Source organism: Apteryx rowi, unplaced genomic scaffold (assembly GCF_003343035.1).
Source record: "Apteryx rowi isolate R43461 unplaced genomic scaffold, aptRow1 scaffold_478, whole genome shotgun sequence".
Taxonomy (NCBI): domain Eukaryota; kingdom Metazoa; phylum Chordata; class Aves; order Apterygiformes; family Apterygidae; genus Apteryx; species Apteryx rowi.
In genome coordinates, this window is record NW_020450736.1 from 142,263 (window position 1) to 157,651 (window position 15,389).

A 15,389-nucleotide genomic window follows, 5' to 3' on the forward strand; every position below is an offset into this window, starting at 1 on the left:
TTTATTGGATTCTCCAGAAAATGTCAGTGTTTTCAAAGGGAGAATTGTTGACATAGAAGAAAATATTCAAGCAGCAGGAAAAAGGAAAGGATGGAGTTTGTGTCCTTACCTTTTTTCAGTGATCTTCTCTTTGGAACATCTTGGCCAGCTACAGCTACTTCTCGGCTTGCCACAATCATTTCTTGTTTATCTTCCTTCTTATGCCCTTCCCAGAAAATGCAAGTACTATAAAAAGCACTGTCAACCTCAGAACACCTCTTCATTGCTTTCACATTTGCCAGCTGCCTACATCTTCAGTCTGTCTCCTGCATGGTGAAAGGCTGTAGTGGAGACACTTCCTATGGATGCACTATAAAAGCTGGCCTCCTGCAATGTAAAGGAGCTTGTCAAAGCAGGGAAATTAATCTGGGCATTTCTAGCTCTACAACAGATCTGGCTAGAGGACTGCAAGAAAGTAGTGTGCAGTGAGACAGGGTCAGGAAGTGGCAAGATGTACTACATGAAACACTGCTGTGTTTGTATGCTTCATTTCACACAATTAGTCCATTGACGGGATTGGCAGAAGCTGAACATCAGTGAAAGGATTAGTTGTGCTCACACAGTATAAACTGACATTACATCCCAATGGCTTAGATAAACACGTAATTTCATTTCTATAAGCAGCATCAGATTTGGGCTTTGGGTAAAGAGCTCTTCAAATGTTGACCTTAAAATATATGTGTGTGTGTGTGTGTGTGTGTGTGTGCGCATGTGTGTGTGTGCACGTGCGCATGTGTGTGTGTATATAGCTATGTTTGCTCGAACATACTGACCTCTGTTTAGGGTAACTCTTTTTCCTATCTATTTCCTATCTATTCTGGTTTGCAATCTCACCCCTCAAAGAGCCATCTTCAAACACACTTTGGAATAGTAAATTGACCGAGTTATTTTGTCCTTTGAACCCATATACTCATAAAAAGAAATTGAGACCATGGGGATTTCCACCTTCTCCATTGGGATTTTACCATCATGACTGGAGGCATCCTGACAAACAAGTACCCATTACTTGTCCTCTAGTACTAGATCTGTCTTATTAAATTGGCCTGGTGGCCTTTGTGGCATTGCCTTACAGACAGTGATTCACCCTTAGGCAGACAGATGTTACTGTACTAGTACCTCAAGGGCATGCTTGTGAAAGAAGTCCCATGGCAGTGCCAAAATAAAATTAAGTCAACACTGACGGTGGTCATTGCTACGGCATCTCAGCTACACTGACTACCAAAAAATTAGGAATAGTAACTCTTCCTAACAACCATTCTTTTGATTTCACCAGACCTACACAGTTTCGCACCAATTGAGAGCCTGAGATGAAGTGGAGACAAATTGAAATGTCAGTTTTTTCCAGGAACTGACAAAAACGCCTCTGTATTTTACAGCAGTCAGCTGCATTAGGTAGTATTAGTCTGTTTGCAAAGAGGAGCTTTAACAAATACACAGTGGTTAGTCCGATAGCCAAGGAAAAGAACATGAATTCCAAAAAGCCTCTGTTTGCAAAAACATCTTCAACCTCAGTCCAACCTGCTAGCCCAGCCAGAGGTCAACCCAGCTCACAGAGGTGCTTTTCATATGCTTTCAAGGAGCCAGGGCCCAGAAATGATCTAAAGAAAGAGCCAGGTTCTGCCAGCACTACAAGCACTGTGTAAACTGCGACACCATCAACAGCTCTGCCACAGGCAGGGAACCTTTGCACAGTGGAGTGTCTGCACGAAGCCATAAGGAGCAGCAAAATATAGAGAGTTGCTTGGTTTAAAATTTGGGATGGTACGCTCCCACCACTATTACTCACCAGCATGTGGAGTTTATCAGACTGTAAAGCTACATGAAATTTATCTCCACACATAAAAGACAACGTATTTCAAGCCTGAATTTTGCCTCCCCAAAACCAAGCTGAGAATTGATGCAGAAGACAGGGAGTCAAATACATATGCATACATACAAATATCTATATACACACACACGCACACACATAGGTGTGTGTATAAATATATATATATGTGTAAAAACATATCTCCCCTACTGAGCTCTACTCGTCGCTTTATGTTGAGGACAGAAATGGGTAGCAGAAGAATGGTCACATCTGCAGAGCCAGTGAACTCTCAACGCATGTGGCATGGACAATGCCAAATAGCTGAATAGTTTCACGTATTTTCTGCCACAGCTTCCTATTGCAGGTGTAACTGAGACTGACAACTACCATTTTAGCTCACAAAACCTTTTGAAACCTTTTGAAATTCATTTTTAAGAAGGCAATGAATGGCAGAAGCTGCAATTAGTTTTCATGTAGGTGTTTGAAAGATCTGCACTGATTAGCAGCACACGTCACAGTGAGATTTCACTAGAACCATATTAATCTCCAAAATGAGCTGTGGGGAGGAGGAAATGGATGCTTCACCCAGACTTTAAGGACCTTACAAAAAGAAAAAGACACATACTGTAGTCACTTGGCAATTGGCTTGAACTTTTTAAGTATAAGGACTATGCATAACACTGCAGACAAATTAGTTTGTTTTAAATGTTAAGAGCAAGATTCTGGGCCTTGCTCATAGCAGATAGAAATTCATGCCATTTGTCACAATAGGACACAGCACAGGGATTAAAATCTAGTCTCACAAGCGTTGAAGACGCATGTACAGAGAACTTGAATCTCTCCTCAATGCCAAAGTATGATCTCTCACTGATTTTCAGCCCAGAGCATCCCATCTTTGTCATCTGTCCAGGTTTAAGAAGTTGAACAAAAGGTTGAAGAAAGAAAAGAACCTGTCTGACAAACTGTCTGGATGCACCTTCATACCCTTCCTGTATGATCCCTTGTTATCACCATCCCAGTGCTCCCTCTTGGGTCGACATTCACACACCCCAAACAAAGCACTTATTTTCTGGTTAGAAATTGATAGAACACTTGAAATGGAGATAAAAAAATTGTTAAGAAAATAGTGTCCAAGATGAAAATACTAAGCGCCAATACTTGAAGACAGTAGATAACTTACTGTAAAAGCCTTCTTTATTTCTTACCGCTTGATTCCAGAATCATATTCAACAGAAGATCTTACATGCATTGCCACCTGTAATCTCAAGAGAAAGGTCTGCGTATCTAACTCCACCCACGGAAAGACAATTACACTGTTCCTCTCTATAATTAACAATCATAATATGATCATCTTCTTCCAAGTCGGTTATAACAACTATAGAAGCAGAGTTAAACAAACCAAGAGGACCTCAGAAGTATTAATGGTCATTGAAAAATTATGCTTCGCTCTTGTGAGCGAATTGAGGAGTAGCCGGTTTTACATTCAAGATACTGCTATAGGCTTCTCATTCTAAAAGATATAAAGCGGAAGTTACGCTGTTATCCTTTATCAGTACTCTGGGCCCTTGTGCACGAATTTAATTAGTTGGCCTGTATCAAGGTAAATCAGTACCTTTACCTAACTGCATTATCTGCCACACCACTTCAGCTGAAGAGAGAATTCAAAGGTCAAAGTGTACTTCATTAGACTGTTCCTGTAGATGCAATCTGCATGTTTATGAAAGCAATTCTTTCCCAAAGCCAGTCCAGACAATTTAAAAAAAAAAGCAGCACTGTGAAAGTCTTCTGCTGTTATATGTAACCACCACTAAACACAGCAGAGTTGTTTCAGTGTCAAAAACAGTTTTGTCAGAAATTATTATTTCTTCTACAAAACCTCAAATGAAATATTGGGGTTTCTTTGTCCTGACATTGTATATACATTCTGTGTGTGGGTGTGTGTATCTGTGTGGATACAAACACAAGACTGAATGCATCACTGCTTTCCATTTTTCCTTGTAAACAAATGAGCTTTAAAGTAAAAAACTCAAAAATCAAATTAAACACCAAACCATTTAAGTTCTAATTACAGCTCCAAAGAACCCATATGACATGACATGTAAAATTATCTCCACAGACTAATATCATCATTGTTTATTATAAAAAAGAGCTATTACTTTAAGTAATTGCATCAACACTCCCAGAACTACTTTCCCTTCCCCAGAACAATGCTATCTGCGAAAGACCTGGCTGTTTTCCACAGATCAATAACACAAGCGATTGCATGAGTTCACATTAGTAATGTCATTGTTGTTTGAGACACTTAGATTTTTGCCTTACATCCACAAAACACCACCCCTCTGCTAAACACACTAACCTGTAGGTATATAACACCCCAAATGTGCAGTACAATTGTTAGTTGGATGCACCCTAGGACACTTCCAATAGCCATTACAGGACACGTACAGAAGAACTGTGAGAACAGGGGGTCAGATACCCACCTTTTCTTCAAAAATCCCTGAACCTGCCCAGGTTGTTTTCCCATGAGTCACCAGGCACGTGCAGTGTTTCAAAGCTGTATCTGCAACAAAGGAAGACAGGCAAAATGCTCTGCTCAACGCAAGGAAACATAACATTGTCTGCTTCCTCTTATGTGGTAACCAAAAATGCCAGAAATACTTTGGAAGCCAATGTGTTTACAAACTTTTCTGGAAGTTTCCACTACTCACTCTATTTATCCTCCATGAGGCAATGTGACATATCACATCCCCTGTCAAGCTCCCAAGACAAAATGCAGAGAACAGATGACAAGTGTGCACTGTTGTTTCAGAGATGCTGTGCCTCACACATATCAACTCTGTGCTAACACAGGAAAGAAACAATCACGATGCTTCTCTTAGGACCATTTCTCATTAGCAAGTTCTGACCTGAAGGTTTAGGAAGGCAGCTGCCCCAAAAGTATCTTGAACTTTGCCAAAAAGGAGATGACAAATTTGCATTTGGCTTGGCCTGGAGTTCAGCCTGGCCTTCTAAGAGTAAATTAACAAACTGTCATAGCTGCCAGTCATAAGAATTAACCATTGCGCAGGACAGCCAAGATATCCAACTGTTATCCATCTTTGCTAGAAGATTATCACCTTCTGGCCTCATCCTTTGATTTCATACTGGCATTAATAGGTAAATGTCATCTCAGTTTTGTAAACTTGCCAATGAGGAGCAGCTTACCCAAGGCAGAGCAGGCTGCAACAGCCGTATGCTACATCGAGTGTACCATTATGCTAACTGAGAATGGTTGCTTTTTGCAGGAAACTAGCTAACAGAAAAGGACATGTTCCAGCCAGGGAATATCCCTAATTTACTTGCTTTTAAGATCTAAGTCAACAGCCACTCTGCTTACAGAGGGCTTCCAGAAAAGCTAAACTTAGTTTAAACACACCTTCAAGCTATACCAGTTTCTGAACTGGCTCAGAGAGTCAGCATCATAAGATGCATTGAAAATAAAACCCCTTAACCTTTCCTGATTAAGACAAATAATAGGCTAACTTTTGCTTATTCATTTAAGACAGGACTTGGAAAAATGCCGTTCCTTCACTTTGCAATGTTTCCCCCCAAATGGTCAGTGGTTTACACAGGCAAAAGAAAACTGAACGCCATCACAGAAATGAAGGGAGCTACACCCATGTAGGGACACACTATGAATACTCATGATTTTAGACTCATTTCTTCCCCTCTGTCATGTACTTTGTTACTTAAAAAATATTTTTTGTACATTGAACATACTAATGTCACTTTATGCCAGGAGCTCAAGGGATCCTGCCAACTGTACATCCCATAGTACCAGAGATAGAGTTTTGATGAAATGTGGAAGCTGGTGCATATGCATGGATCCATGATGTAGGCCATGAATCAGTGAAGGATTTAGCATGTACCTAATTAAGCATGTCAGAGCTTTTTACCCTTTGATAAATATGCATGCGCATGTGTGACATAAGTCATGTTCAGAAACAGGAAAAACTAGTTAGCCTGAGGTGCAGAATGGAAAGCACTATATGTGTGTCACTGTTTGTGTAGCACTGCTATATACGCACTCATACATTTAGCTGCCATCAGACCAGCCTTTCAGCAGAACCTGCAAAGTGCAATTAAAGTCCCCCACTTGGAGCAAAGGTGTTAAGTAATAAAATAACAATGACTTAAAGCCCCTAGCTTATAAAAAGTCATTATAAGATAACAATATAGTTTTAAGAAGCTTGAACAATCCAGTCCAACCTGGAGATTGCCCTTTCCCACTCCCTGCCAGAAACGTCCTGTGCAGTAGAAGCCCACCAGTACCAGCTGGACATGGTGGGCTTGAGCTTTGGCAGCTCCAGCGGGGCCAGCAACACAACAGATTTCCTCCCTTTTGAGTCAAGCAGGTAGGGACAGAGGAGAGCAATTTGACTCCCAGTCTACTGCTACATTCTCACGGTAATACCTGGCCCTAACTTTTGTGCTCCCTGTACTTCAAATGAGGCTTGCTAGTTAGTTTGATACCAAAGCAGTACTTCAAATAAAATAATAAGAGTAAAAGAAGAAAAGAGAAAAAAACATTTCAGGATGTTATCTAGCCTGAATAAGACTTTCCAGGGTAAAAACAAATACACAGCTCCCACTTAGCTTACATTACAAAAGAAAACCAAGTCTTAGACAACAAGTTAATGAGGAGCCAGGAAATAATTGCTACCAGGTTCAGTACTGAGACAGGTTACCCAGGTTCTACACACAGCTCTAAAGCAAGCAGCATTAACAGCCATCAAAGCTCAGGTACCAACCCCCAGCTCTGCTGACAGGCATTTCTCCATCAGTCTGGTCAGTATTGACCTACAGGAAGAGGCCAGTCCTCTGAGTCAGCCCCACATTTCCTTCCTCCTCCACGTTTGCACTTACTATAAAACAACACATGCCACAGAGTCCCATTTAGTCCATTGCCACCATTTTGATATGAGGCTGTTCAAAGACCTAACATTTTCTTGATATGTTGAAACAATCTCCTAGTAACTCTTTGAAAAGCCCAAGTTTTAAGTTGTTTCAGTAAAGAAAATAAATCTTTTCCCTCAGAGAAAGCTTCCAAAGATCTCTTTCAATTTTTTTATTCAGGGCACGCATAATACTTGAATCTCGCCTACTTCACTTTTATCACTATGTTAGCCAATTCATTATTACTGGACTTTAAATAGGTGAATTACAGCAAAGTCTCAGCAGAAAAGGTCCAGACAAAATGAAGGAAGGCTTTTTTACATTTAATATAGTTTGACTACTTGATCATGAAATTCTTCTTCCAAAAAGAAATTTAAAAAAAATGAAGATAATAAAAAAGTAAAAAACTACCTTGCAAAACACAGCTGTCTTACAAAGTTTTACTTCAGTTGATTAATTTCAACAGAATGAAGACATTTAATCTTTGTATGCTATTCTATCACTTATATGGATTTATTCTGAAATAAAATATTTCAATAGGTTGAGATGGTCTACTTTGATTTAACTTAACAAAACACAGTGCTTCAACTTTTCACTTCATGCTGGGTTTTGTGGGTTTCTGTAAGAATGCCAAAATGGACATGTTCCCACAAAAAAACTTTGGTTTTGGTCAAATGGCTTTAAGAAATAATTATTATTATTTTAATTTTAAGAAGAATTTCATGGCATTTTTATAGCGTTTAGGTTAAGCAATCCAAGTCACATTTTTAAGTGTTAATGAGACACCTGCTCAAAGTTATTTCAATTCCAATTTAAGATTTCAGCTCTGATTCTCAAATCATACTGAAAATAGGATTTAAGCTTCTAAGTTCTTTACAAACTATCTTAATTGAAAGAAATAGTCTGGTATACTAATTTGCAGGTGTCTGATATACTAATTTAAAGCAACATAAATGATTTCTCATCAGACATCAAAAAATTGCAGTTTCCTTACTGGATTCTAATAGTATCTGGGATTAAAACTGTAGTTTACTATGGAGATTTTAACTATAATTATCACAAAATTTTCAACAGCTCTTAAAAGCCAGCAGTTCAGCTAGAAATGTGTTGAATGTTTACAGTTCACATAAGAGGCATCCTGGTTCTTTAACCTAGAGCTGATTGATGGCATAAGTAAAGCCAGTTTCCCTTGCCAGTAAAAGCTGGCTTTTTTTCCTCTTTTGTTACACAGGAGAAGTACATCCTGCAGTCAGGTCAGCATTTCCTGAATGGTTCCAAAGTGCACATCTCTTAAAACAACAACTTCAGTTTGCAATCAGAAGCAAAGCACGGCATTTCACACAAACTTAAGAAATAACACATACACAGCATGAACTTACAGTATAACATTTTTTAGCATTCTACCATAAAGGTACCTGGCTTGCTTTGATTTAACAATTCAGTCTCGAAGTTGATGTAAAACCAAACTTTTTAGGTTAGTCATTCTTTTTAAAGCAAACGGTTTCCTGAAATAAGAAGCATACACGAAGCTTTTCAAAAAACAGGAATAGAAAAAAAAGCATAATCCTCATAACCTACCAGAATTTTTGAAGAAAAGAGATTTCCTTATGAGATGAAGCTTCGTGCTACCGAGTTTTTGTTTCTGTTCATATGGAAACCTGCCTGCAAATGATAGCATTATTTTTTATTTTAACAAAGACTGGCTAGAATATGTGCTGGCACAGCTACGCAAGCTAACGAAGTAAAAAGGGGGAATTCCTGCTATGCCATTACAGATTCCTCCTTTCTCCTCCTTTTAATATAGTTCTCTGTAGAATACAATATCACATTATTTGCAAAGAGAACTCATGGCAGTTTAATTCAGAGAAAGATATTCCCGCCCCCAAGCCACCTCTTGTCTGCCTGTTTTCTAACCTATGAAAAAGGAAATCTGGCTGTTTTCTGTAGTCTCTTAGACATGTACCTTGGGTCCCATTCACTTCTGTGGAGGGTTTACTATCATCGTGCAACACATGCTGGATTACAGGACTAAAGGTTTGAAGCCCTCTTACTGATAACTGATTATTCCTATTAATTTCATTGTTAATAAGCACTAACACTCAGCTGAGGAGTAAATATGAACCAAGTCTCTACAATCTCACACTTCAGAGATGGAAATCCTGTCACACTAATGAAATATTTGAAGGATTCTAGAGAAATTGGGTGAGACCTATATTTTTTTATTGTTACACCACCGCCAGCTTCTTTTTTGAAAAATTGTTTTATTAGCACAGAATTAATTCAACAAGGGTTATTGAGAAGACCTGGCAGGAAGCAAAACAGCAATGAAAGATGTCGAACAACAAATACGTCAATGCTTCTTGAAAGAATAATGGTTCTGTTATTGATGGAAAGTGTCTCCTTTGCCTAGCTGCAGTCAATTTAACAGGCTGAGTTTTCCAGGACCAGGATCTTAAGAATAAAAAGACAAGAGCATTTAACACTTTCTTTCCTAGAAGAGGAAGGGAAGTAAGTAAACAGCAGCCAGCAACTGGTGGGGGAAGATGTTAGCTGGAAAATGCTAGCTGAAAGATCCTGTAGGAAAGAATGAAATCAGAGCATATGGCATCAGCATGTGGAAATGGAGCAAGTTAAAAAAGCAACTTAACACCTGGTTTAAACAAAACTTACATAAAAAAGGTAATTTTTAAGCTCTAGGTAAGCTCATGCACAGAGGACCGTGGCTGTTTAACTCTCTCCTCTGCTATGTACTCTTGAATAACCAACTCAGCTTGAACTTATATTGAAAGCCTGACAAAAATCTGCCATCAGTAAAACTGGAGAGGCTGAGGGAAATCCTTGTGTATTCCAAGAAAAATATAGGTAAGAGCAGCCATTTGACAGAATGGATCAGATCAGCCACTCATTTAATGGTCTATATTGCCTCCTTCAGAGGATACCAGGTGCTTCAGAAAATGGAAAAAATATTTTCTATCAGAGAAATATTTGTATTCTTTGTCACTTGGACAGTCAGCCTATTCCCTAAAGTGTAAGTTCATATTTTAAAACAGATTTACACAAGAAATCCTATCCTAATTAGGGAAATGCTCTATTTCCTCATTATTCCTCTGGATTTTTTTATCCTGCTTTYCTTCTTGTTCTAATTCTCAATGCCCCCCACCAGCTTAAAAGTTGGTATTCTTCTGTCTCCTCCCTTCTCAGATGCAGCCACATGCTTTTGCTAGCTGTTTAGCTACTTCACGCTAAAGCTCTTTCAGAAGACAGCCATTTCTAACACCTGCTCATCTTGACTAGTACTTCTTCAACTGGTTCTATCCAGCTGCAGTCAAACAGGATAAAGGGAAGAGCATTCCTTCAAAAATAACTGAAAACTTCATAAAAAAATCATCTTGCAGATAACCCCAGTGGGGTGGGATATACTCACAGAACTCTTCCTTGCTTACTGTAAATAAATAACACACGTGTCAAGAGACACATCAGGCACTTGCCCTAGCTGCTAAATTATTTCCCTTGACTCCCTGTACAGTCAATGAAAATTACATTCCTGCTGGGAGCCCAAGGAATTTAGCTGGCCAACTTAACCAACTAGTCTTTTGGATGCCTATGGATGGCTGGGACATCCCCCACATATTCTCCCAGATCACCTATTCTGCATGATTATTTTGCTGAAGAGCTAAGCATAAGCATCACCACATTAAGCCAACAGACTTAATTTATATAATTGCAGTGTTTTAACTACTGCAGAAGACCACAGCTTAACAGAGGGAGAATACATCAGAAAGTAAGAACCTCCTGATAACTTTGACCGACATAGACACTTGCTAGCTGTAAGACTAATCCAGAGCCCTACTGCTTATTCATTTTCTTCCTGCCTCAGATGCTTGTGCAGGATTTCTGGACACCACACAACTTGTGCAGTGCAACTGTATGGTAACATCCGCGGTAAGCCCAATGCACCCAAGATGCACTCAGCTCCAAGTGCTTTTGGAAACGGAAGTAAGGTAAGTTCTACCCAGAGCTTGGACCTAGGCATACAAGAACAGTCCTTACAGATTGGACGCTTGCTAGGACAACTCAGAGCACCAGCAATAACATCTCATACTGCAGCCAATAAACCTAGCATTTTCAGAAATATAGCACATTTACATTGAAATATGAATAACAAAATGATAAAAACCCTGAAGAAAAGGAAAAGGATATAATTAAAGAAAAACAGATGTTTTTGACCTCCCCTTTGGTTTTATATGCCTGTTTCTGCTTCATCTGAAATCTTTTACTTCAGTCAAAATGTATAACTGATTCTAAATATATGAAATACAAAAAACAGGCACCAATCTGAGTTAACAAGCTGCTTGCTAGCTGAAGAGTCAGGCATACATCCATTATTACAGGTCTAAAAATAGCAATTCTTTGAGAAGTTGTTAGAACAGCAAAACGTGGCATATGGATGTAAAAGCAATTTGTCGATAAAAGAAAAAGATGGTGAGACTATTGCGAACAGATAGTTAAATAAAGCCATCTTGTCCCAAGTTCAAGTAGCAAATATTGCCATCATTATCAATGATGTCAGAGCCAATTGCTCCATGTGGGGTCTCACTGCCTTCCCTCAGAACGGCCAGCTCCCAGGCAGTGTGCTCTGCTCCACGTGAAAGCTATGCAGATTCCTAGCACTCTTTAGGCACTTCTCCCAGTTTCTACCCATTTTATATCTCTACACAGTAAACATCTCCAAAACAATGATGTTTCTTACTGTTCAGCACTTGGCACAGCGGAAGCCAAGTCCAGCTGGGCCCCCAGTGCACCTACTGCACCACCAAGGCATCAAATATCAGAAACTGGTGCATAATTTCTTCATTCTCTGTAACAGACACACAGGTCCTTTCAAAGGCCCTAGCAGAGCAGGCCTGGCTGGTCTACTGAAACTACACACTGGCAATCAGCTCTGAGACTTAGTTCTCAAGTAAGGGATTCAGCTATGACTCCAGCCCAAAGGGAAAAGAGTAACAAAATGGAAAGTGCATTGAGCTTAGGACTCCTCCAGAATCTCGTCAAACACTTAGCCTTCAGCATTAGGAGCCTAAAACTAAATAGTGTGCACATACTGAAGCTGCATAGCAAAATTCCTCAGCTCTTAGCAGGTCCTGGAATTTCACATGGATCTGTCGCACCGGGCCAGAAAGAAGGAATTTGAGATGCAAGGCAAATACCTTGGTCAGGATCTCATAGCATCATTTTACACTTCCTGTTAGCAAGAAGTGCACACCCTCAGGATCAATATTTGAGGTGTGCACCTTTTCCTGGGCAGAGGCTCTACCCACCGCTCCCATTAATTCCCAGGGAGTTGCCCCTTGAAATTCACACCCTCTGAGTATGGTCAGTCTCCTTTGTAAGTGGGAAGCTCTGGTCTGAGGAGTACAGCTAGAGATAAGAACCCAGACTGCAATTATAGGATGGGCCCTTCTATATTCCTTTGCATAGGAAAACAGGATTCACAGGTCTAACCCTGAGAAAAAGGGCAGCTGAGAAGCAGCTTCCTGAGCACATGAAGGTTCTTTTAACTAGGCAAAAGGAGGCAAAAGTGAGATCTCTCCGGAATGGTAGAAATGGGTAGAAAAACTTGCTTTTAGGCAGCCTCCTTTTTAGAGTAATTCAAGCTAAGAGCCATTCCTCAAGAACACACCCCACTAGGGGCTCATGCAGTCCAGTGTTTCTTAGAAGCATACTTGATGGCCTGCAAAGACATAAACAAAGTTCTACTACTCATGCTCACAAGCACTGACAAAAAATAGCACTATCTTAGCCCAAATCCACACTTTGGAACAATGCCACTGTATGTAGACTATATTCATTACAGAGGTCAGCTCTCAGGCTTCACCCATTTAAGTCTGCAAGGCTGTCAAAACTCACAAAATTACCAGAAAATGCTTCCACCACACCCTCAGAAGACCAGCTCCTTCAGCTTAAGAACTTTCTACGCCAGAAGTGCATAATTTTAAAGATCTCAGCTTCCCTACTTTCTGCACTTATAAATCCCGGCTCCAATCTCAGCTGGGAAACAATGTATCCACGACTGGGAAAACTGGACCAGGACCTTTTTAAAGGACAGACTACTCTGTGACAGGGCAGGCTCTTTTCCACCAATGTAGGAACAATGTAACTAAATCATGATAAAATGTTTCTCATACAACTAAAACACTAAACAGTCAGTCTATTTTACACAAAGGACCGGCTAAAAGGAGAAGATACATTGTGAAAGCAGAGCTAGAATTTACATTTCATTTAAGAAAGCCATGAAAACATGCAACAACAAAAGACACCCCCCCAAAAGGATACGACTTTGATGGACACCGGAAAACATCCTTCAGAATTGGGGATTTCTCCAAGGAATTCTAAGATAATGAAGATACTGCACTAGAACAGGAACATTTGTAACCGGTAATAGTAGTTCTACTGTAGCACAAACCATCAAGGCACACTTAGTTGTGCAATAGATAAAACATGCTGGACAAATCTTATGTTTTATGTTTCCTTCTTATGTTTATGTCTTATGTTTCTGGACAACCCCCAAAAAACAAATACTACAATTTATTAACACTTATCTAGTGAGGAAGTAATGCAGATGAAGAACATGGTAGTGAACTTCAGTAGCCCCTGATAAATCAGATCAGAAAGAATTTACAGATTACAGTTTCTTCCTGAAAACACAATAAGTCAATTTTAATGGTTGAGAGCAAACCCTTTCACACTTATCCTCATACTTATATTTCAAGGGCTCAGCAGGTGTAACATAAAAATCATTTTCAGAGCATTACCGCTGGATACATTCATTTTACCCTTTGCTACTTTTTTCCTTCAAACATGGGCTTTCTTAATAAGTTTTTCACAAATTTATTCTGGAATGCCATCAATTGGATCAGGAAAACTTTATTTATTTACCCAGGCACTAGGACATTTAGAATTTGTCTTATTTCCCAAATCCATTTGGGGGGGGGGAGGGGAGAGAGAAAGACAGCACCTGTCTATGAGCTACACAGAAAAATTATATTATTACTAAATGTCATAATCATTTATTGTGGAGGTTTTGGTTTCATTTTAAAGAAAAAGAAAGATATTAAGGTTCTTTCTAAGATTCAAACCAGCATAACTGCTGAATCTCAATCTGTCTTTTTGGCACCGATTTATCATCAAGTATTGTATCATTGTATTGTAACTGGTAGTAACTGCTATTAATGAACATTGTCAGCACACCATCTGACAATATGCCAAAGCCAGGAGCCATTATTTAGGACAGTCCATATGCTAACTTCATTGAAAATTATCATAACCAGTTCTTTTTCCCCCCTTAATTCATCCATTCAATTTTAAAATGTCACATCCCTACAATTAGCTCAATGCATACACTTTAACAGCAAATTTGAAAGCATTCCAAAGAATGTAAACTCGCTTTGCCTTTACATTACAGGTACATGTTCACCAGAGAAGAGAAACAAAAATTTAAAATTGATTACTAAGCATATGCCATTTAAGCTCAGAGATCAAATTACGTTTTGTGTATGCAAGAGATGTATTGCCTGCCAAGATGGCATTTATATTCAAAATAAATAAGCAGCACAGCCTAGATTTCCTAATGCAACTGGCTATTTATAGGATGATTTTCAGGTGCTGAGCGCTCAGACCCCTTTCAAATACCCCTGAACGTGCATACAAACAAGCCACTGACTTGTGAACACACAGACTGCATGTTCAAACCCCAGACCTTCATTCTAGGAACTGGAAAGGACTTGATTACCTTGTAGCTTGTGTTGCCCTCAAGCACTCCCTGAATATGGCAATGAGCATTGGTATATCTGAGATGGGGACACACAACTGTCTTTACTTTGCAAAGAGCTGTAAAAACACATAAAAAAGGAAGGAGGAGAAAGCAAGTAGACAAAAGATGAGGGCTTCTGTGAGAAACAACTTCCAAACATGATGTCCCAAACTTGCTAAAATAACCCTGCAACGTGAAGTTGGCTGTGAGTAGGTTTCCAGCTACAAAGAGCTGCATAACTTTTTGATATACATAGCTTGAAGAGGTTTTGCTGAACGAAAGTAGCTGTAGCGACTGCTTAGATTCTGAAATATGTTTGAATTAAAAAGAAAAACAAAAGAGCATTCAATACCTGCATATCTGCAGAGAATGTCAAGAGATCCTTAGAAAGCACACAGAAAGCCTGGACCATGAGCAGGACGGAGGGGATTCTGAAGTAAGGAGTGATATCCACAGTGGATTGGAGAACTCACCGAAGACACTCTCCTAATTCTCCTGTGCAGCCTCTACAAGCAAGAAACCTCTCAGCTTTTGCTCTACCCACAGTAGGCTGGGTCAGGAATCTCTAGCACCCCTCTCTCCACCAAGTGTACTTACCTGAACCAGTCCCAATGGGCCTGAACTCAGCTACAAAAATACTTTCTGGGCACTTGTGACTGTTATGAAATGGAGTGACACAGCCAAGCTACATCAGAAAGGGAACATCTTTTATTTGTTCACAGAAACCTAATAAGGCAAGGGAGGGTTAAAAAAAAAAAAAAAAAGGTAAAAAAGAAGAAAGGGATTCATTAAGATGAT

General features: G+C 39.5%; 1 protein-coding gene across 4 annotated transcripts in view; it reads right to left on the bottom strand.

Moving 5' to 3' along the window:
- Positions 1–15,389, bottom strand: part of CSGALNACT1 (chondroitin sulfate N-acetylgalactosaminyltransferase 1) — a 42,730-nt gene that overhangs the window by 22,767 nt on the left and 4,574 nt on the right. The window contains exons 1-2 of one of the 4 annotated variants that reach the window (XM_026078327.1): positions 8,360–8,406; positions 110–366 (exon numbers count right to left, since the gene is read on the bottom strand). The gene's annotated coding sequence lies outside the window, so the exon portion shown is untranslated. Of the gene's footprint in view, positions 1–109; positions 387–3,051; positions 3,084–8,359; positions 8,407–15,389 lie in introns of those variants that run through there. The other 3 variants (XM_026078328.1, XM_026078329.1, XM_026078330.1) reach the window with 3 other exon arrangements.